Below are 24,664 nucleotides of genomic sequence, written 5' to 3'. Positions count from 1 at the left end.
TCATTTCCTTTTTGTATTACCTAGACCTGCCTAGCTCCACACCTAAGACTTAGTAGGACCTCAAGAAATACTGACTCTTGATAAATGATGCTGCTTTAAACTTTTCCTTCAGACCCATTAGTATTATGTATGCTCTGAAAGAGTCAAGGAAAGAAGAGGGCTTGAATACATGGCAGAGAATAGAGAAGTGTGGGAAAAGAAAAATCACACGACTTTATTTTTCAGAAACTTTGGAAATGATGGAAGGCTGTATAGCTGCTTCAGCCTGGTGCTGAGCAAGTGAGGGTTTTCATTTGAACTAATGCTCTCTAGTCACATGGATGCATTTACGGAAGGGATATAGGAAAGAGCTATTCCAATAAAGGCCATTATGGAGAAGGGTCCTAGGAGTCTGTTATTAAGTTTAATATCCTTGGTGTTCTGGCACTGAAGGAGTCAGCTATAAAACAAATAGGAAACTTGCTTGTGAGAGAGAAATGGATGTTATTTGTACAAAAGGCAGAAAAATCTCAGCCTCTGAAAGGAGAGGGGGGAGAAATTGGAACAATATAAAAGAAGTGTGATGTCTTTGGAATGATGACATTATTTAAAGTACTCAAGATAGGGGGAGTTTAAAGCCCTGAGCTGGAAGAAAGTTAGGCAGTTCTAACCATCTGGCAATAAATTGGAGTTGTAATGAAATGTATATGAATAATTTTGGCTATTAAAACTTGAATCAATCCCCCTCTTTTAAACAAATGTTGAACAAATGTCATACTCCTGTTCTCGATGTTACCCCATAAAGGTAAATAGAGGCAAGTCAATAAGCAGTTAGGATGCAGTTGAAAAGTAGGATGTAGGATGGAAGAATGCACAGCAGAACACAGAAGAGGCCTTCGGAAAATAGTTTTAGGAGGCCAGAGCAGTCTTTCTGAGTGAAGTGATTTTTAAGCAGAGACCTGAATGATGAGCTGAAGTTAGCTGGGGAAAAAGGAGACTAGTGGGAAAATGGACTTTTTCTGACAGAAAGATTAAAGTCTGTCACTGCAGAGAACTAAGAGAAAGCATGATGCTTTCCAGGAACTGAAAGTGAGAAATTTGATATGGTTGGAAGAGTTACACGGCAGCATAGAATTTATCTCACAGGGCAACTGGGTGCCATTGAAGAACATAAGTGGAAAGTGAATTGATTTTATTTTGAGAGATTACCCTGGCTGTTATATGGCAGAAGAATTGGAGTGGGCAGGAGGTTGGAGGCTGCAGGGTGTGGTGTTTTCCACCAAGGGTAAATGTCGTTGATGGCCTAAACCGGTATAGTAGTGATAATAGAGAGATGTCCAGCAATAATTTGGAGGTAGGAATAACAAAATGTAGTGATCATTTAAAAGCTTTAAATTCAGAGAGGGAAGAAGTCAAAGATGACTGCGAGTTTCCTGTTGCAAACAAGTGGGTAGGTGGTTATTGCCTTTGTTTGAAATGGGGACCCCAAGGAAAAGTTCTGGTGTAGGGATTGTGGGGGTTAGATTATAAGGACTGAAAACCCACATCAATTCCTCCACATTGTTTGCTGTGTCATATTTATTTACAGCTTAAATTTTTCCAAGGCTGAGAATGCTTCTAGTTCCAATTCAGTTTAAAGGGTGTTTATTGATTTCTTGGACATCAGTAAATTATCTCAGTGGGTGTTATAAGAATCCGTAATGAATTTATAGTGTGTAGAAGGCTACAGTATCCTACGGTTTTTCATAAGTGCAAGCAGAAAAAAAAAATTCTCAAGATAATAGTGATAATGATTTCAAAAATTTGAGAATAGTTTGAGCAATCATATCTTGGACATTAGTGGAATGAAAAACATCTTATTTCTCTGTTTTGGCAAAGAACATCTTATGGGGATCTTCTAGAGTGTCATTTGTAGGGATAGAGAATGGAATGTTTAAACATTCTGTGAAAGAGCAAAGAAATGTCCATGAGGAACCATAACAATGAAAGTTCAAAAGCAATATAAATGACTGCCTATGTGATTGGCAGCTCCAACATAATGAACTCAGCTGTCTGTGAAGCTTTGCAAGTTACCACAATTGTAGATAAAGGCCTCTCTGATATTATCTTCCATGATTGGTATCCAAGCAAAGACACTAGATTAGTTTCATTTGTTAAAACAAAAGGCTGGTTTCAAAGGAAGCCTCTGCTGCCATTTGCAGATTTGGTAGGAGAACAACTCACTTTCTCCTTTAACAGGGAGAAATATTCATCATTTTAATTTGTCTAGGGGAAGGGATAAGCTGCTAATTGCCTTTACAATACCAGGAGATGTTGATTTACCACTATTAGTAGCCATTGCTCAGTACTAATATTTTGAGACACTTTTTGGCATTTTTTTTCATAGTTAAGCAGAGATATAAAGAATTGATTGCTTTTTCACATGACTTCACAATTAATATTATAATATGAAATAACGGGAAAATAGAACAATTTTATGGAAAATATGTCTGCATAATTAGAGACTTGCAAATTTCTTTCTTCCTTCAATGCGTATATTCAACAAATGGCAAATGCTCAACACCATTATTTTGAAACTGAAAATATAATTGTATTTCTTTCAAAGAATAAAGTTTTCTGGATAAAGCATTTATGCATTTAATGCAACACTAGAGTAACTGCCTAAAAGAATCACTTTAATCAGTAAACAACTTCATTTGATCATTTTTAATAATTCATATTTTATCATAGAATGAATGTTTATGTGGGAAAAATAGAAATAAAAATATATTTTTAAAAAGGCAATGAGAAATCACTGTACGCTAATACGAGTGATAATTGCTGTGAACATTTTTGCATATATTCTTCTAATCTCTAGATAGAAAAAAAGAAAAACAATTAACTTATATACCTTGAACATTTCCCCATTCATTTGTACTTCATTAATTATGACTGTGTTAGGTTAAATTATGTAGATTAATCAAAATTATTCAAACTCTCGTAACTGGGATTTTAGGTCGTTTTAAATATGCTATAAGCAACAGAGCAATGAATGTTTTGGAACTAAATCTTTGGCCGTCCTTAGTCTAAATCATTAGAAGTTAAAATGTTGAGATAAATGGTAAAATAAAAAAATGAGTTTTTTCATGATCTGACAATTTTCATGATCCTTTATTCCTTATATCAACTTTAAGTTTACATTTATGTCTTGTGTCTATTCATTAATTTTCTACTTGGTACTTTAACTTGTTAGAAAGCCTTAGGGATTCTGAGCTAAATAATGTATAGATAATGGCTGTAAAGGAGCATATATGTATCGGGATGAATGACAGATACTTTATAATACCAAAGGGCTGAATAGCATGAATGGTGGATAGGAGAAGGGATTGAGTGCCACCTGCCTATGGAACTACCAGGCACATCTAGAGGTCTAATTGGTTAAATGAGCTCCTGCTGGGTTTAGGATTAAAAGAACAGATCATGAGGGGCAACTGGAATGGTTGGTAGTGGGAATATTTTAAATAAGAGGTACAGTTTGTAAAGTCAAGAGCCATAAACATTTTGGTTTTCTTTTTAAAAGTGGCCATCACCTGGCCAACCCATCAGGAAAACCAGAAAGCTTTGTCCACCCAAGCACTAGGAGCCCATGCACTTGGATGATAACTGCTGCACTCTAATGAAGGATATTCTTGGCTCTCATTTGTGAGACCACAGGGGTCGATTTAAATTTCCAAACATCGATTGGGTTTACTTCACATGTAGAACTTCCCTTATTAAGCACCAAAGGAAGACAAAGTTATTCTATAGGTGGAACATTTTATTTAAGGTTAGGTTATATTTAAAGGGTGCTTTTAGAATTCAAATTAGAATTTGGAGATCCTGGACTATTTCTTTTGTCTAAAGAAACTTAATAAAACCACAAATCATTTTCAATGTAATTGTAACATTAGTTTGAGAATGGTCAAATTTATTTTTTGATTAAAATTTCTGGGTAGTAATTACAACTTGGCATTCAGTTGTTTAAAATGTTAATGTCCCAATATTTATTACTAAAGTAAACTACAGTGAAATTACTTCAAGTTAACGAAGTCATTCCCCCAGAATGGGACTTCTTGCTTCAAGGACTTTTCTGTCTACCTAACTGGTAAATCCCTGGGGCAAGAGTCCTAATTAGTTCAGGATTATTGGAGTTACTTTCTGGTTTGATGCTGTTGAGTGCCATCCAGGCAAAAACCATTATAATCAGTAACTTTGTAAATCTACCATTTTTAGTTACTAGTAAATGAATATAAATTTTAAATGGTTAAATGTTTCCCTATAAAGAAATATATATGTATATATATTTCCATCAAAGGATTCCTGATAATGCCTGGCAGCCTCTGGTAGAATGTCAGGACCCATATAATAAGTATTACAAGTTAAAGCTAGGGTTTAAGTGGAAATGCTACCATTTTAAAAAATAAAATAGTGACACAGAGTAACATCAGTTCAGTATGAAGAGATGTTACAATACAATGCCAGATAAATTTAATATGGTTTTCCTAATTCCAAAGTAATATATATTACTGGAGAAACTTTAAAAATCTATATATGGAAGATGATTGCTTTATAGGTAAATTATAGGGAGGAAAGTAAGAGAGAGGGTTAGGTGGGGCTTTTAGCTGTGTTTGTAATGTTTTATTTTTTTAGAAAGAGATCTGAAGCTAATATGGTGAACTATTTGCCTTTGCTACACCTAGATTTACAGGTACATAATTTAATCTGTCTATTTTTAATATTTAAAATTTTCATATACAAATATTTAAACACCCATGAACTCACTACATAGGATACTCATTCAGCATTTCAGTGTTTAGCCTTCTAGCCTTTGTTATATGAACAAGCAAATACATATTTTGTTATAAATGTAGAATTATATTTTTTATATTTTTCTTTGAACAATATATTATACATTTCCATAGAAGATACAGTATGTGTTATGGATTAATATATATTATTAACATCATTCTGTTTTATTAGGCATTTTGGCTAGTTTTTTTTTTTTCTGTCACAAGTTAATTTTTGCAATATTGGTTTAAGTGTTACCAAAATGTCTTACCAGAGTAGAAAGTTAATACCAAATTACACTCAGAATGACCAGTTTAAAAATCTTTGCTAACTTCATAGGTGAGGAGTCTCTCATCATTTTCATATGAGATCATTTGTTTTTCCAGATGTGGAGTTATGTTTCATTTGCCCACAGTTTGAATGGAAACATTTTCTAACAACGATTTGTTTTAATCAAGTATTATAAAACATGTGGACATGAAAATGACTGTCAGAAAGGAAGAAGTTTGTTGTATTCACAGATCCCTTGAAACAAGCACCACATATAGGGGTCAATCAGAAGGCAAAGGGAATGAGGTAGTATGTACAAGAGCCTCTATTGTGGTTTCCATGGGCCGGAACAGGCAAGGCAGGGTGAGCAAGCCTAGGACTGGCTATTTTAATGTTTTCATCAGGCTCTAGTACATAAGGAGTGGCCCTTGTTATCTGGTACCTAGCCCTGGGTGAGTAGAGTAAGTGGATATTTGGCCCCTGGAGAACCCTATAAAAGTGTGAGAGCCCTATAGAAGAGGTCATGGGGGTGTGCGCTCTGGATCTGTTGGTTTACACCTCAAAGGCATGCTCCCTGGGAGGTAGTTTACTATCTCCAGAAATTAACTCTGGGAGAGTCAGTCCATTTAGGGTCAGCAAGGTCCCAGATGTTAAGGCATCAGAATACAGAAAATAAAAGGCATAGTTAATACAAATTGGTTATTACATATGATGCTCTTAGTGAATGAACAGAAATGCATAATGCACGTGAGGACTAAGGGAATTGGGCCAAAGATACATGGTTGTGAAAATTATTCATTTATTAGGCAAATGTTTTCTGAGTACCTACCACATGCTAAGCATTCAGTCGTAAGCAAAATCAGGCACAGACCCTGCTTTCATTTAACTTACACTCTGAACCTAATTTTCAAATGTATCATACTAATGTAGCTTTCTCATAGTTTATATTAATACAAGATGTTTCAAAACCGAAGAGTAATATGCAGCTGGTGTGTCTATTGCTAGCTTCTGTATATTCTATGTATGATAGCTTCTTTAGGCTTTCAGGCTTGCCTTACTCTTTAACAGAAATAATAGTGTTGTATAATTTGATCATAATTTGGAGGAACTTTGGATAATTGACAAGGTTTTTTTTGCAGTGACTTTATAAAATAATAAACATATTTTAAGTTAGCATTAAAATGTTCTGATATAGTTCAGTACTTACCACCCTCCTTAATAAGTCAAGAAGTGTGTTGGCCAACTGGGATGTTTGAAGTATCTCATTATTTGAATAAAATTACAGGGTTTCTTCTTTAATATAGCCCTTCTTACACAGACATATTTGACTGGAGATAGTGAAAATAAGGATTAAAATTTGCTGTGAGGACATGGGTAGAGTTTTAGCTTTGAATCGTGTTCAGTTCATAACCAGAAATGAATATACACTTTAGTGACAATGGATTTTTAATGATGAGGTTTTACCAAGTACTGATTTTTTTTTTTTTTTGCCAATTACTGACTTAAATCCTGATTTCCAAAGAATGACTTGAATACTTATTAGTATTAAAACTTGTTGAGAGTCAGTTTTGGGACCTGAGCCTTCTTTCTCTGTGTACCAGAGTTTCTCAGATTGATGGCTTATTTCCCAATGGTCGGAAGGAATTTTTATGTTTAATTTAGTAGAGGTTTATTGTTAGATAAAATATACTTTCAGTTGCAATACATGCCTTGTAAACATATATTTCATGTTTATCACAGGAATATTTTGCAGGTACATTGGGTGATTATTATACAAACTAATTTTAAAATGAGCTATCTCCCATTTCTGTCTTCAAATGATAGATGTAGAAAGCACTGGAATATTGTATGTGGCTTTAAGTAATAGAACCTGTTGAGACTTCCTAAGCCAGCCAGCATAGTACTGTGTTATTCCCATTGTCAGTCTCTTGGCAGATTCATTTCCATTGCCCCAACTTTCTAACTTGGTTAGGGGACCAAGTTTCCCTCATCCCTCATCTTTTAGTTGCAACTCCACTAATCATCTTTGAACCCCTTCATTCCTTCTCAGCCTTCTTCATGGATATAAGACACATAAATTCTTTAAATGAAGCACATAAAAATTATTTGGCTTTTAATGCTGTTTTGCATTGTTTCATTAATGACTCAATTTAATAAAATGGTTTTCCAATTCATTTCTTTTTTATTGTTCCTTGTGTTACCTGATGTACTGTATTGATGTTGATGGTAAAATTGAATTTTTTTCAAGACTTCTCTTTTCTTCTTCCATAGGTGGAGAAAAAAAATCAATATACATCAAACTGAATTTAGATTCAAAATGAGTCCTTTCAGATTATAGAGTCCATGAAACAGAAATAAATATGTGAATATAATTGGGTCTATTGCTTATCCTAAAATGATTAGTAGAAATACATATAATAACCTCTTTATAATGATCTTGCTTTTAATAGCATTTAATATTTCAAAAAATATTTTCAGAAACACTTACTATACTTTATCCTCACAATAATCCATATGAGGCAGTCACAGAGTATCATTTTACTTCATTACATATGTGTGTGTATATACCTTATATACACATAAATATACACATATGCATATAAACATACATATGTAAAATATATCATTTTATCTTGTTTTAGTCAAACAGATAAAAGTTCAGGTGACAGACTTTTGAACTTACCCACCCAAGTTCACACAGATATAAAGTGATCTATCCAAGGCTAAAGCCAACATTTGTATCTCTTGATCTAAAGTTTGTTCTACTTTTTAAATAAGAAATATAGGCATGCACAGAGGGGGGAAAAAAAACAATTCCAGCACTAAGATGTTCAACTATTCAATAAATACATTTTGAAGTCCCACTATGCCAGGTACCATTCTACTTTAGTAGGAGAACCACAATGAAAAAGAAGCAGATGAACATCAGTGACCTCATAAAGACTGCATTCTAATAGGGTGGTTTAACTAGTTAAATTGTGTAGTATTTGTCAAGTAGTTACAATGTAATGGAGAAAAAAAAGCAACAAAGTGTAGGATTTGGAGATGTGGGATGTTGGATAAAATCAATCAGTAATCATAGAATGTCTCCTTGGGAAAGTAACATTTGAGTGAAAACCTGCATTACAAGTATTAGGTACAATATTCCAGACAAAGGTGTGCCTGTCATGCTTAAAGCACAGCTAGGAGACCGGTGGGGCTGCAGCAAGTGAGTACAAGAGCTGAGGAAGATGAGGTCAGCAGGTTGGGGAGGAGGAGTGGAGGAAATCAGGACTGTGGGTGAATTACATAGGACAAAGCAAGGACTCTAGCATTTTCTCTGAGTGAAACTGAGCCATTTCAGAAGGTTTTGAGCACAGGAGTGACATGATCTAACCTAGATTGGAACGGATTACTCTGACTCTTGTATTGGAAATAGACTGGAGAGAGCTAGGGGTTGGGGGGGGCGGGCATTGGATAGTGGGACCATTTGGGGGCCTATTACAATATTTCAAGTGATAAATAATGGTAACGTGAGATGACATGAAATGACATGAAATGATTGAAGATAGAGCCAAGAGTATTTGCAGGTAGACTGAATGTGTGTTGTAAGAAAAAGAAAAGAATCAGGATGACTGTTTTTGGCCTGAAAAAATAGAAAGAGGAGTTGCCATGAATTAGACCAGAAAGACTATGATGAGAGAAACAATTTTCTAAGGAAAGATCATGAGTTTAATTTTGGATGCATTAAGTTTGAGATCAGCTTTAGACATCCAGATGGAAATGTTGAAGAGGGCTTTTGAAATATGAATCTGGGGTTCAGGAAAAAAGTTCAGGCTGAAGATATAAATTTGGGAGTTATCAATTTGCAGATGATTTTCAGGTCAGAACCACTGGATGAGTTCACCAGGAGAGTAGGTGTAGATAAAATGAGATCTAATAAGGGTTGTGTACTAATGCAGCTCAGGGATACTAATAATAATCATTAATCCACTTCTCAAAAGGTGGTTATTAAGTTAGCACATAAGGAAGAAAAACTATATAGTAAACATAATCTTGAAAATTCCCTAAATCACCCATAAATTCTGTATATATGGTTTGGTTTATACCAGAAGTTGGCAAACTATGGCCCTGGGACAAATCCAGCCTGGGGCTTTTTTGTTGTTGTTGTTTGGTTTCTTGTTTGTTTTTATGGCCTGTGAGCTAAGAATGTTTTTTATATTTCTAAATGACTGGGAAAAAAAAACAAAAGAATAATATTTTATGACATGAAAATTCTATGGAATTCATATTTCAGTGTCCATAAATAAAGTTTTATTACAACATAGCCATGCTCACTTGTTGATATATTATCTAGGGCTGCTTTAGCACTATAGTAGCAGAGCTGAATATTGCAACAGAGACCATATGTCTCACAAAACCTAAAATATTTACTGTCTGGCTCTTTGCAGAAAAATATGACAACTCCTGGTTTATGCAATTCTATACATTTTTATGTATGTAAACTACATTATATAATTAAGAGTGTGTGTGTGTGTGTGTATATATATATATGGTATTTGGGATTTTTAATTTTAAAGATATTTAAAACATTTTTTTTATGGAGCACGCATTTAATTTGCCCGAATTAAGCTCACTGAACCTATTACCATGTCTCGAGCATCTGCCGTGTTGCAAGTGCTTTGTAAATGATCACATTTAGTATGAATTTGGTATCCCCATTTTATAGACAAGAAAGTTGAGGATCAGAGAGACCAACGAGGATATCAGAATATAAACTCATTTTTAAGCCTGGGATTTCTTTTACTCTACCACAATCCCAACATGTGGAACTACATGTATGGGGTATCAGCACCTGACCCACTGTATGCAACTCCAGCAGTTCCTCTCAAGGAAGATACCAGAGATTTGGAGAATATTCAGAGGTTTAGAGAAAGGTGAATAAAATGATTTTTTAGAAATATAATATTAAAGACATCACCCGCTTTAGAATTGCATGTATTTACTCTTCATAAATTCATTTAAAGAAAGTTGTTTTAATAGGCACTTTCCTGGGGTCTGGAGATAAAATGATAAATGACATATTCCTTGACTCGAAGAAATTTTCAAGCCAGTGGTCAGGTAAATAGACAACTTTATTATGAAGGAAGTACAAATAGGTGTGATTTCATGGACCTGACACATTAGAATACTAGAGCTTTCATTAAAAAATACTTTGGTCTTTATGCCTCACCTCTAAAATTTACATCAAAAAAAAAATCATTCAACAAAATACAGCCATGCCCTTCCCCAACATGCCTTTTGTTGCATCCGTCAAAGGGTATTCTGACTTGAATGAACCTTACCTATGATGAAATCCTGGAAGTTGTAGGTCATGTTGAATATGCTATCCCAAATCATGGCTACTGCATTGTGTGCAATGACACAACTTTAGTCATAATTACTGGTATAATTAGAAAAGAAAAAGAGTCCCAGGGATTTTGGCTGCATGAAATGAGATAATTATGAAAATATATATTTTTTTAAATATGAGCTATTCAAACTTGGGAAGGTAGCTGCTCTTACTGTTTTACTGGGCCTAATTGAACCCTTGAGAAGAACATTTTGCATTTTGAGAAGACGTATGATCCTGTCACTTGTCTATTTATAGACAAACTACTTCAGTGTTTTTGAGTGGCACCTCAGTGGCTTGGAAATAAGAATATGGCTCCAAATATATGCTGTTTTCTTTCCCCTTTGTAAGACTTATGACCCATGACTTGATGATAGAATATTTCTAAAGAAGGATTTTATGCATCCTGTCTCTATGATCTTTACAAATCCTTTATCAGGTGGTGACATTAACCTCAGATCTGAAATTTTCTGCTTTTAAAGCACAGAAGACTTTGTTTGCAAACTGCGTGATTACATGGTGTAAATTTACAAAAATTAAAGCAAATTAACTCCTACAACACAGCGCACAAATAGAAGTTCTTGTTTGTTGTCTGGCCTGACGAAGACTTTTAACATGCCATTATGTTGCTGTTACTGTCATCCTTTTATCTTCAGCCTAACAAATAACATTCTGACAGTGTTAAAGGACATCTGAACTTTTCTGCAGAAAACAGCCCTTGAGCTGACATCAATCGTTTCACAAAGGAATAAAATAAAACTGGCAAAGATATTAACTTGACATCATGGGGGAAAATTGTTAGAATGGATTTGTATCCAAGTCCATTGCCCCATTTAATCTTTGCAAAAGCCATGTGTTGTAGGTGTTACTGTCCCCATTCTTTGTACGAAGAATCCAGCTCAAGACCGTTGGGTATTTGAATACTAAGCCTGTAGCTACACAATTAAGAAATGGTGGAGGCAGAACTAAATCCAGGTTGTCTTATTCCATTTTTCACTCTCTTTCAAGGGTACAGTCTTGCAACACGACCACCCACACATGAAATCCAAGTACTCTTATTTCTAGGGCACTCTCTTTATGCCATCACCATTAATCATTAACTACAGAGAAACCTAATACAATTAGCGGGAGAGAATTACAGAAAGGTATATATTTGGACAACAATGGAGGGGTAGAGGAAACAGGATAAATTTTGAGCCTGAGAAGTTGTCTGGGATCAGGTGGTGGGGGCCAGGACCGGGAGAAGGTGTCGTAAAGGCTCCAGGCACACCGTGGCTAAAAATACGGAAAGGTAGAGAGACTCAGAACAATGTGGGATTATTGCGAAAAGAAAACTCCATATACTGTACAACTTTGCTTCAAATTGGAGATGCCTGAAGGTTTACTATTTGGGGAATGAAGTCAAGAAGAGTAGGATTTCCCATAAGCAACTTTTGTCTATCTACTGAGATCGAAGAAACCTTAGATAAGTACACAATCACTTCAATCCTAACAGTGCTGTTGATTGATGTGATTTCTTCTAGCCTTTGCTATTCTTTCCCGAGACCTCAGTAAGTGAAAAGTACATTTAAAAAAATCCCCATGAGGTGCCTGGATAGCTCAGTCAGTTCAGTGTCTGACTCTTGGTTTCGGCTCAGGTCATGATCTCATGGGTCATGAGATGGAGCCCGACATCAGGCTCCATGCTCAGTGGGGAGTCTGCTTTGAGATTATCTCCCTCTGCCTCTCCCCTTTCCCTCCCTCCCTCTCTCTCTTTCTTAATTAAATAAATAAATCTTTAAAAAACATCTCCAAACACCTGGAGCATGAGACAGATGGTCCTCTGAGATCAAGAACAGCCCCAGGGAAAGAATTCAGGCTCACCAAATTGTTCAACTTCCCATGTTCCCAGAATTGAAAGTTTTTCCCCCACAAAGAAGTAGCCAGGCTCTAGGAAACCTGTTACTCAGTAGAATATTCTGCAATGATTAAAAATGTTCGAGAATTTTACACTGTTCAAAAAAGTAACTGCTAGTTGTATTGCCTATTGAGCATTTGAAAAGTACCTAGAATGAATAAGGAACTGCTTTTCTAATTTTATTTTATTTTAAGTTATGTGGATAGCACAGCTCCAGAGTAGAGAGAGTAATGCTTGACCCAAAGCAAAGCCCTAAAATCAAATCACTTTTGAGACCTAGTGGGGAATGAGATAGTGGCACAAACTCCCAATAATAATGGAAGTTCTCTCTCTTCTGAGCTCTCCATTGACTCTGGATGGAGATCCTCAGAGCTGGTAACTATTAACATAACCTCGGATGCAAATTCCCCTCTTCACTGAAAAGCCTTTCAAATTCAAGTTTCTACCTCTGGCCTTCATTGCAATTCATCCAGGAATCAGCAGAACCTTTTATCCATTGTTCTCAAAACAGTGAAAACTTCAGAAAACTTCATTTGTATGTGCTCATTCTCTATGCACCTCATTCTCTGTCCAAAATCTCCATGATAGCCTATTTATTCTTTATCACTGAAGCTCATATATTAATACTTATTTCATCCCGAGGCTGGCAGAGTGGAAAGTAGAGAACCTTTAGTCAGACTGAGGCTCAAGCCCTGGCTGAAGTCTTTATTGGCCTCCTGTATTTGAAGAAGGAAGTCATTTAACTTCTTTCAGTCTCTGTATCCCCATCAGCAACAGCACAATAATATATCTCTTATAGACTCTTTGAAGGGATTAGATGAGAAAAACATGTATGGCAGTGCTTTAGAAAAATAAATGTTAGGGAAATGTCAAAAATTATAATTAATTTGTCAGTTGTCCATTCTTTCTTTCACAGACTTGCCCCTTCTTCCCATTTCTGAAGTTTCATCCTTAATACCATATATTCACAGCAGACATCATATTTTCAATTTTTCAATATAACACTGCATGCATTTACTGCCTGGTGTATATATTTTTCTTAGACTCTGATCAAGTACCCATGTAACTTAGTTTCCAGAAATACTCTCAAAAAAAGGATTTAATATATATTTGTTGTAAATAGCAAGGAACTGTGGGTTCCATGTGTCTCATTCTGGTGTGAAAATTTCTGTCAACTACTCCAAACCTGTGCATCTAATATCCAATTATTTTATGTAAAAACTAAGTGCAGGAATAATACAATATCATTCAAAAAATTTGAAAGGTAAGGGAAAATCAGTGTTAGAATGTCAGACTTTATTAGACATCATGACTTTTTATTGACTAATTATTAGTCAAATTTTAAAATAATAAGAGGTTAATCCTATCTCAGTATTTTAGTTTATATGCTTGGGTTTAAGAAAAATTCTAGTATTTTGTTTTATGTTTATTTAATAGTCATGTCTCCTCTTTTGTAAAGTCTATTTTGGTTTTGCCCATTTATTTATCAGGGTCTCAGTATATTATCAATTTATGTGAATGCATACTATATGAAAGAAATAACCCTTGATTTCTCATTTTGTTATAAACATAACATTTTATTCCAAATGCTTTATTTTCCTATTTTGGTAATGTAGTTTGAGGGTATGACTTTTTAAATATTTATACCCTCAGACCTGCATTTATTGTTCTTTGTAACTTTTTTCTATTTCTTCTGAACTTTGTAAACCTTTCATCCTCCAGTGGTTTTGCCAATTATTGTCAAATTTGTTCTCTAACACTCAGGTGTTTGTTCTTACCTCTGTCTTTGCTCTTAATATTGAAGCTAACACAATTAGAAGGTTGTATTGTCAGAAAAGAGGTCAAATTGTCAGATAAGAGTCATGAAAGAAATATTTGGTCTTTTTGGTTCTGTCCAACTAAAATGATGGACAAAGATTATAACCAGGGATTTCCCATGAAGGCCAAAGGGACTAGCCAAGTACTACAGTAGGTACTTGGGGCATGTGTGAGCTTATTTCATGTTACCTACAACTTTCAGAAATATGTATTATTCTTATTCACAGAGGAAGCCACCAAGGCTCTGAGAGGCTAAGTGCTAAAATCATACACATAGACATTAGTGGACCTGACTTCCTAATCCAGATCCAGCTGCTTCAGTCCATATTCTCTTCCCCAGAATGATATTTCTGAGACCACTTACCTAACCAGGACTTTTCTTTTTATCCGGTCATTCATGTTAACAATGATTCAGAAATAGCTAATAATTATTGATCCTTCCTAGGAAGCAGGTGCCCTGCTCAAGACTTGTCATGCTTTATCTTATTCGGTATTGATCACGATACTATAGAGTTGTATTACATCCCTTTTTTAAAGATGAGAAAACAGAAGCTCAAGGTCACAGAATTATCAGATAGTAGGGACTTATCATCTTGGTTTTGTTCGCAACTCTTGGCCCTTCACCTCTATAGTCCTGCTTCGCATTTACTCTATTCTGTCTTATACTTAAAACAACTTCCCAGTCATTTCAGAGTGGAATGAATTGCTGCTCAAATTGTTGTTGTGTTGTTATAGCACATTTGCTTGATTAAGCACTTAATATATTCACTGCCAATTTACTAGTGTCAGTAGTACTTAATAGTTTCACAGTGTTAAAAATTCGGTTTCCTTGTTTAAGTGTACTTTGTATTAGTCAGAATTTAGAGTTAAGAGAGAAGAAACACCCACACAAGTGAGGTTTCCTAGCATGTACGAGAGCTTCTTTGAAAAACAGTATGCATTCCCTCCTGACCGGAGTGTTGACCCTGAAGTCTGCCATATTCATAACAAAGCCACAGAATCTATTTCATGTTTGGGCCTGGCCTGTCTCTGATGAGCTATGAGTTGCTTCCCAACTGTGTGTCCCAGCAGGGGAATCTATTTGAGGAAGTCCCAATACCATTTTATACCAGACAGTAGGAAAGCCTTCACAAAGCAGTCCTTGACACTTTTATTCAGCAAGGTCCTGGAAATGCACTTGAATATCGGGCTCTCTGGAGTCTGCACATTATTCAGAGATGAGCATTAAGGATGAAAGAGTGTAGTCAGAATCAAACAGAGCCTTTCCAGAACTTTTTAAAGGGTCATGGAAATGAAAAGACTAGTGAGTTCCTTCTAATAATTCTGCCTTTCTTTGTTTTTCACAAGATTTTTAAAAATGAATACTGTGATTTCAAGATCACCTCTGTTGCTGATTCATTACAATACTTTAAATATCAAACTATCTGAAATTACCATAATATTTGAAAATACTGTAACTTATAGTTGTTCTATTAATCAAATGCAATTTTAGAGAGTACCAAGAATGTTCACATGAGCAATTATGAGTAAACAGGTTTGTATAATCCAAGGAGAGAGCCATAAAGTAGGGATCAAAGGATCTCCATTTAATTATCATTAATAATCAGGCACATGAATGAGGGAATGAGTCAGTGGCTTTACCCTGTTAAAATTTCCTATCCATGAAATGTGGATTAAATAAAACCATCTTATCTTGCTTATGGAAACATTGCAAGGATAATCTAAATACCATGTAAAATAGTTTAAAGAATTTTTAACAAAAGGGACTGACATGCAGGTTTTTCTCCTCCTTGACCAAAATATAGATGAACATGATAAATGTTTTTAATTATAAATATTTCCCTTAGAAGGTAGAAGAAATCAAAATCTTCTCTGCATAAGATCCAATTATTCACAAACAACACTGCTGTTAGATCCAAAATTAAAGCTATCACAAGTCCCTTTTTAGGATGTGGCTCACCATGGCTTAATTTACTGTGAAATCATTCAGATTGGGAAAGGTCAGGGAACTGATGTAAATCCAACACCTAGGGTGACACAGGTACAAAGAAAGAAGCCAGGAGGGAAGGAGATGGGCATACCCAGAAGCTAAAGTTAGGAAGATGACCAATCCAGCAAACTTAATATCCTAACTCTATGGGCACTCATAAGAGGTGGCCATCTAAGCCCTCAGGCAAGGTAAAATGAATCTGGTGTTAAGTAACGATGAACCTTGCTCATGATTGCAGAGCATGGCAATGCTGGATGAGAAATAGAAGGAGGACTGTGTCAGTCAAGTCTGCTGGAAGTATAAGGGCTATGCTTATTACAGTGTGTGCAGATCAAAAATAGATGTCCATTCTCTTAGGTGCTACTAAGAAGAAGAGAGGTTCAGTAACCTAGAGCTTATGGGATTCAAGGACAAATAAGTAGAGCCGAAGCAACTGTATTTGTATTGTAAAAGCATTAATTCAGAGTCAGCAGTAAGAGTGATTTATATCTATTCACTTCATTCAAAAAAATATTCATAGACTCCCTACTATGTGCAAATGAATTCTAGGAATATAGACATAAAACATACAGTAGCTTTCGTATACTTGTTATTCAAGTTAGGACACGTGTGTAAACAAACAGACAGTAGTATTATGTAGCACAAGGGAGTGGGGAGCACAAGGGAGTGGGAACCAGACAAAGGCTTACCAGAGAACCTCACACTCGAATCATGTCTTAAATGACCAGTAGAAACTAGTAGTTCTACTTCAAGAAGAATATGACAGAGGAAGAGAGAGAGAGAGAGAGAGAGAGAGAGAGAGAGAGAGAGAGTGTGTGTGTGTGTGTGTGTGTTATTAACGTCTGGATTACTGAAGAACAGTAAATAGTTTATTACTGAAGATTAAGCTTTGTATATGGGAGTGGGGTTGGAGCTGGAGGTGGGGAAGGTAGGGAGGCAGGATTTGAAGCTGACGAGAAAGGAGATTTGTAGTTTCATGTAGGTTCATGTATGCCACATAAATAGCTCTAATCTCTATCATGAAGATCACAGGAAGGCATTGAAGGACAGGAATGACTGAGCACAGTTTAGTTCTGATTCCCTCTAAGCATTAATGGCAAGGCCATGGAATATCTTTCGGGATTGGTGTCGTAAACATGATTTCATTATTTTGAAAGATCTCAGATTAAATAAAGTTGAAAAAATGTGTTTGAAAACCCAAGTTAGCATTAGAATATTCTTGCATGTTGTGGAAGTTTGCAGTTGTGAGCTTTTAGAGCTGAATTGAAAACAAATTCAATAAAGACCAGAGCTCTGTTTTATGAGATCACTCAGTCCCTAGTACACAAATAAATCTCTTATAAGATTGTATTGATCCATGAATCTCTATCACAAGGAAAAATATAGGTTCTAACCATTTTGATCAATAAAGCAAGTAGTTTTATGTAAGCATGTAAAAAGGAAAAAGTAAAATACATTAATCAACCGTAGATGATAAAAGCTTCCCCATAGAGCTTGTTTTTCTTTGAGACAGACTATTTACTAAATGCACCATCTCTCAGAAAGTCTGATTATTTCATATGAATTTTTTCTGCGTTTCAGTTCCATGAGGAATATTTTTTTTAATACTCTTTCAATGTTGTTTGATAACAATACAAAGCTAGTTTCCATATTGTTCCCCTTTAGGAAATGTAGTCATACAATTTTAATTGGTTGCAATCCTTGTAACAGGCTATGGCCTAAATATCACTACCCTTTTTAATAAATAAAGTAAAGCCCAAGAGGTAACAGAGATTCATCCAGTATCACTGTACCTGCCTTAACCCCGTTTTTTAAGGTAGCCCGCCTTGCCTTTGCTCTAATAACCAATAGACTAAGTCACATGCCGTTGCAATTGCCCTTCCACAGTTCTGCACAACCTGCTCCTATTGTGGGCCAATTTCTCCTAACTTTGTGCCAAGCTTGGTTTCCCTAAAGCTTGGCTTTAATTCTCAGGTAGATGAAACAGATATTTACTTTTTAACATTTTCTGCAAAGTAAAATTCATAGCCTTCTAATCAACAAATGCTACTCTTTATTGAGTGCTTGCTCATTATTATTAGGCACCCATGAGGTAGGTCCTTTTATTTTTCCCAGTTTACAAATGAGAAATTTGAGGCAAATCTGAGGTAAAATAACTTCCTAAAGTCTGCCCTGTAGGAAGTGGTGGTGCAAAGTTTGAACTTAATTCAAGTCAGTCTGCCAAATATTCATCGCCCTTCCCTTTCCATGGCCACCGTTATAAGAAATGATTCCCAATACTACCCAAGTTCCTTCCGTGTACCTACTAGTGTAGGAATCTTTAGTGTACGTCCTACTCAGTGTCTCCATTTGGTCTCCTCCAGCTCTGCCTAGAGTTAGTTAGCCTCCTCTAGCATTCTGAGAACTTGGCAAGTCCAGTACAGTGTCTAACTGGGAGTACCTTCTCTGAGCAGCATCAGTTGGTCTTAATGGTAGTATTTTACTAAAAGGAGTCTAACTTTGAATGACAATTACTCAGGAATGGAGAACTGGCCTTTTTCTGTGATGACTGGGTAATTTTCTTATAGAAAGTTATAGAATGATCATGAGTTTTGCACTCCAGTGATCCCATTTCAAAATCAACTCAGCCATTTATTAATTCTACTTTTTTTTTAAGATTTTATTTATTTATTTGTCAGAGAGAGAGACACAGTGAGAGGGGGAACACAAGCAGGGGGATTGGGAGAAGGAGAAGCAGGCTTCCCACTGAGCAGGGAGCCTGATGCAGGGCTCAATCCCAGGACCCTGGGATCGTGACCTGAGCCGAAGGCAGACACTTAACAACTGAGCCACCCAGGTGCCCCAAATTGTACGACTTTTGAGCTTCATTTTACTATCTGAATAATGGGTTTGTAATATATTTCTCATTGGGCTTCTTGCCAATTAAAACTAAATAATGGATATAAATAATAATGGATATAGAGGGCATTAGCATAATGCCTCCTATATCGTTAGCATTCAGTAAACCTGTCTTGTTAAAATTCTTAACGCTATATCTCCAGGCCAATTCTTTCTTCTGGAGACTAGCTCCCATGTCTGGAATCTTGTACTTGCATGCTAGTGTTTTCATGCCTGGGACTTCCCATTATTTCTATGATACTGATTTTCTTCTTGTCTGGATCTTTGCCATCAATCCCTCCCAGGCAGAAATTAGACTCAGTAGGAATTTTATAATAAACATGTAATTTCCATCTCCTGTGGACTGATTTTGAATTTACAAACAACTTTTAAGCTTTAGTCCCCACTCACCTACAAGTAGAATAATGCGCCCTAGGCTTGCACCCATACCCGGCCCCGTGTCTTCCCTCTTCCCAAACTCAGAATGTATTGCCAAAGATATATTTATAGTGTACTAAGTACTTTCAAATTTGCCATCTCATTTGATTCTTGCAATAAGTCAGTGGAGGAATTGTAACTGGTCAAATGAAGAAATGGAGACTTGCCTTTTAAAAATAACATTCAGTTGAACCATATGAAATTGCTGATACTTGAACATTGTTGGCCTATGCAAATAATCTCTTATGATTCAATCTAATACTTTCCTAAATATGTAGGATACGAGTTCTTTGTCTTAGATTAAATAGTCTTGGTTCTTGAAATGCATCAACAGAGGTACATGTAAATGTCACTCTTCATTTTGACATTATGGTATTTGCCACACTGAAATGAGAGAAGCCATCTTTAAGCTTTCTCCTTTGGCACAAAGGATGGATTCTATGGGACAGACGCTGCCTTGACATCATCAACTGACACAACATGAAAGCTCCTCAGCTTCTTCCTTCTCTCTAGAACTCAAAAAGCTAAATTCCTGGTCATGGTTGGAAGGTTGCTTTGATGTTCTTACCTGGTATTACATTCATTAATGCTTCCTGAGTTTTTTTTTAAATGAGAAGACTCATAACCTTTTGTGCAAACTTATAAATCCAATGTATCCTTCTTAGCACAGTGACTGACACATTATAGCTGCTTAATAAATCTTGTTAACTGAATTGATAAATTACCTAAAAAATTTATCAGGTACTACTTAATGAGTAATGTATGTGTATTAAATTTTCATTATGCAAACTAGTTTCATAACTCTTTTTCTATTTGAGAATAGTCAACATACATTGTTACACTAGTTTCAGGTGTAGAACATAGTGATTCAACAAATTTATATGTTATGTTGTGCTCACCACAAGTGTAGCTACCATCTCTCCCCATACATCACTATAATATCGTTGACTATGTTCCTTATGCTGTACCTTTTATTTCCCCTTGATTGATTGATTCCATAACTGGAAGGCTGTATGCCCCACTCCCCTTCACCCATTTTGCCCAACTCCCTATTTCCTTCCCCTCTGGCAACCATCAGTTTGTTTTCTGTATTTATTGGTTTGATTTTACTTTTTGTTTATTTGTTCATTTTTTAAGATTCTACTTATAAATAAAATCATATGGTATTTGTCTTTCTCAGTCTGACTTATTTCACTTAGCATAATACACTGTAGGTCTCTATCCATGTTGTCTCAAATACATGATTTCATCCTTTTTATGGCTATATAATAATATTCCGTTGTGTGTGGTGGTGGTGGTGGTGGTGGTGGTGTGTGTGTATTTGCATGTAAGCATGATACACACATGCACACATGACATCTTTATCCATTCATCTATTGTTGGACACTTAGGTTGCTTATCTCTAGTCTACTGTTAAAAATGGGAACATAAAAAAATGGAACTTGAAAGTAAAGGGTTTTTGAACTTCATTCATTCTGAGATATCATCTTGTATGAACTTAGCAAGCTCACATTACCCTTAGAACATCAGTTTTTCTCAAAATAGATGAGATAATATACGCCAATGAAACCTTGTGCCTTGGGCACTTTACTTAAAAATGGTTAAGTGTTTTAATGATTTATGAGCACTACTCAAAAATATTGTTGAGAGTCTCAAAAGGCAAAGAATAATTATAATTATATTTTAATTAAGCTAAAAGCTTGCTTTTAACGTGAAAGAGAAAGGTAGTTTTTGTATGAACACCCTTTCATAGAAGTTGTGATCGAAGATGCATGGAAAAGTACTACAAAAATACTGCTCTCACTTTAGTTTGCAGAAACCATTGGGTGCCTCTAAACTTCCTTTAAGGATGTCATTACAGAGTTCAAATGATTTCTAAAATCTTGTTGCTAAGTGTGGTGTTTGGTGAAGAAAACAGAAGTTTTTAATCTGTCATTATCAAGCCAATTTTAATGTATAAGATATCAGTGTCCATATATACTCCATATTGAGGTGAAACACCCTAAATAATTTTGTTTTATGGGGATATAGTGTCCTATGTATACATTTTTAATGTTCTAGCAGTAATGTTACCTTTCTACTATTCTATCTGTTGGTATATAGTAAAATACCAAATAGTACAATACCAAATAGTATAATACCAAAAATAGTATACTTTTTCCTCAAAATTTTATGAAAAATTTTAAACATACAGCAAAATTGACAGAACTTTACAAACAACTGTGTACTCAACCACCTATATTCTCCTATTAACATCTTACTGTGTACTTACTTTATCACATACCTATCTGCCTACCTAACCTTTTACATATTAATCCATTTTATTTTTAATGCATTTTAAAGCAAATTGCAGGCATCCGTACACTTCCCATGAATACCTAAATGTGATATTTTATGTAAATACTAAATATTAAAGTATTTAATAGTTAATATCTAACATTAAATATTTAATACTTAAATACTTAAACAGCACTAAATACTTAAACAGCACCAGCTAAAGTCAATATTTGTTTGGAGCATTTTTTTTATTTGTTTTTTTGAGGTGAAACTTATGTACAATGAAATACAAATATCTTTAGTGCATATTTCTGAGTTTTGACAAATGTATACAACTGTGTAACCCAAGACTCTATTCAAAATATCATACATTACCATCACTCCAGAAAATTACCCTTTGCCCTTCACCTGTCAGTCCCATCCTCCCAAAGGCAGCTGCAATTCCAATGCAACTCTGATGCATGGTCTAGAACTTCATATCAGTGGAATCATATAGTATGGCCTTAATTGTGTAAGACCTCTTTGACTCCTTTATTTTTAGATTTTTTTTTTAGATTTACCTATGATATTGCCTGCATTAGTGGTCTTTTCTATCACTAAGTAGAATGCCATTATATGAATATACTACACTTTTTTTAACCAATTAATTATCCTATTAATGAATGTCTGGGTAGTTTCCTGTTCAATTTGGTTTTATTTTGCTATTATGAATCAAAGTGCTATGGACATTTATGAACAAGTATTCTTGTGAACATCTGCTTTCATATAATTTGCATAAATATTTAGAGGTAGAACTTCTGAGTCTTAGGATAGGTACATATTTAAGTTTTATGAGAAATAATCAGGCCATTTTATAATGCCACCAACAATATATGAAAGTTATGGTTGTCACATCTTCACAGAGATTAAATTTTATCAGTTTTCTTAATTTTTACCATTCTGGGTATGATAAAATGGGTATGTATGGTGGTATCTCCTTGTGGTATCTCCTTTTTAATTTTCACTTCCCTGGTAACAAATGATGTTGAGTACCTTTTGTGCATTTACTGGCCATTTGAATAACCTTACTTGAAATATCTCTGTGCAAATACTTTCCAACTTTTAATAATTGAGTTGTCTTTTTATATTATTGACTTGGGGACTTCATATATCTTGTATATTAGGCCTTTATCAGCTATGTTTTGCAAGTATTTTCTCTCTGTGACTTGCTTATTATTCGTTTTTAATAGTGTCTTTTGATGAGCGGAGTTTTTAAACTTTTGATGAAAACTAATTTATCAATGGTAATTTTATGGTATCCTAAGATTTCTTTGCCTGCCTCTATGTCACAAAGTTATTTTCCTATGCTTACTTCTAAATGCTCTTTATGGACTTAACTTTTATATTTAAGTCTGTGGTCAATCTTAAATTATTTTTTATGTGTTGTGAGGTAGGGTTTGAGCATTTCGTTTTGCCTGTACAGTTATTTCAGCACCAATTTTGAAAATATTTTCATTTCTTCATTGTGTTGCTTTGGCACCTTTGTTGGAAATCAGGTATCTGTTTAAGTGTATTTTTATTTCTGGACTCCTCATTTTGTTCCACTTATCTATATGTCGGTTCTTTTGCTTATACTGCAGTACCTTGATTACTCTAGCTTTATTATAGCTTTTTAGTAGCTTTATACTATACGTTGATTACTATAGGTCTTGAAGTGAGATAGTGTAAGTATTTCAAATTGGTTCTTTTTCAATGTTGTGTTGGGTGATATAGGTTCTATCATTTTAATGGACCATTTAAAAATAATGATCGCCTATTTTACCCTGTTGGGAGGCACCACAGGGGCTGGCAAAGAATATTCACCTTAAAATTTTCTAAAATAACAACTCAGTTTTTGTTTTTCTTAAATGTCTCCATATCTGAACGTTTAACTAGAGTTTTGTCATTAATGGAGTGGTCATCTTAAGAAAATGCAGTGTTTCAAATATTTCCAGAGAAGGTAGGGATTCTTTGAAAGTTACTAATAAGAAAAAAAGTGCCTAATATACATTTCAATTATTCAAATATAATTTAAAGCAATGAAATATGTAAAACTTCTCAGAGGTTGAAAGTAACATGATTTCTGTATAGAAATGGATACATGAGACTTCTGATTTCACAAATGTAGTGCCAATTCTTGAAGTATTCATGCGTATCTGGACTATTTCTTATTTATCCTGTACTCTGGTAACCCCTAAAATACCTGGTAGTTTTCAATGGATTTAATTAATTGGTTGTGTTGGTTATTTTCACTGCTGAGCCTGAAAGAAGATGCCATGTAGTGCTCATGAAACTGGTGGGAGAACCATGGTTGTTAATGAGACATGTTCAATTCTGGCACCTAATAGGTGGCAGATATTCATAGCTACTATTGATGAGGGCCCCAAATCTTTTAAAACTTCTTAACTATTACATATATTGACATGTTGAATGTTCACTATTATTTTAGGCAGTGTGATTATTGTTTCTTTTTAGGCAAATTTAGTTTATCTTAAACCATGTGAGATGAATCGCAACTCTGGTTGACATTGTTTAAAATTTTTGAGGAAACATGTTTCAGATGTTGGTGGGTAATACCTCAGAATGTATATTACATATTACAGTGCCACTGCTTTTTAAAATCATCTATATGAAACACAAACATAAAACACGTATCAGAAAAGTTAATATAGAATTATGAAGAGTTGATTTTCATTATTGCTGATATGCTTAGCTGATAACCCTAGAGTTTATTTATAAATGTAATCATAAAATCTCATAGCATCCACAGGACCACTTTCTGTTTAGGAGACTGCATAAAAGAGGTACTTTCCTCAAGTAAAACTATCCAGTAATGTTCTAGAACTTTAGACACTATGTTCTGAGATCAAATTGTTTTTGATAATGGACTGTGAGGTCACATTTTTCCTCTTGCTACCAGTAT

At 35.0% G+C, this 24,664-nt stretch overlaps 1 protein-coding gene and 1 long non-coding RNA gene across 4 annotated transcripts in view; one reads left to right on the top strand and one right to left on the bottom strand.

The window, feature by feature from the left end:
* LOC112810890 (uncharacterized) overlaps positions 1-7,921 on the bottom strand; it is a 42,995-nt gene extending 35,074 nt beyond the window's left edge. For both annotated transcript variants that reach the window (XR_003204908.2, XR_003204909.2), the window contains exons 1-2: positions 7,739-7,921; positions 6,263-6,383 (exon numbers count right to left, since the gene is read on the bottom strand). This is a non-coding gene — a long non-coding RNA (uncharacterized lncRNA). The remainder of the gene's footprint in view (positions 1-6,262; positions 6,384-7,738) is intronic.
* GALNT13 (polypeptide N-acetylgalactosaminyltransferase 13) overlaps positions 1-24,664 on the top strand; it is a 566,099-nt gene that overhangs the window by 430,164 nt on the left and 111,271 nt on the right. The gene's annotated exons all lie outside the window — the stretch shown is intronic.

The sequence above is a fragment of the Callorhinus ursinus genome, unplaced genomic scaffold (genome assembly GCF_003265705.2).
Source record: "Callorhinus ursinus isolate GAN/ISIS: 27379988/994484 unplaced genomic scaffold, GSC_fseal_2.0 scaffold2, whole genome shotgun sequence".
Classification (NCBI taxonomy): Eukaryota; Metazoa; Chordata; class Mammalia; order Carnivora; family Otariidae; genus Callorhinus; species Callorhinus ursinus.
The sequence above is the reverse complement of the archived record's forward strand: the minus strand, read 5'-3'. Positions and strand labels throughout refer to the sequence as shown.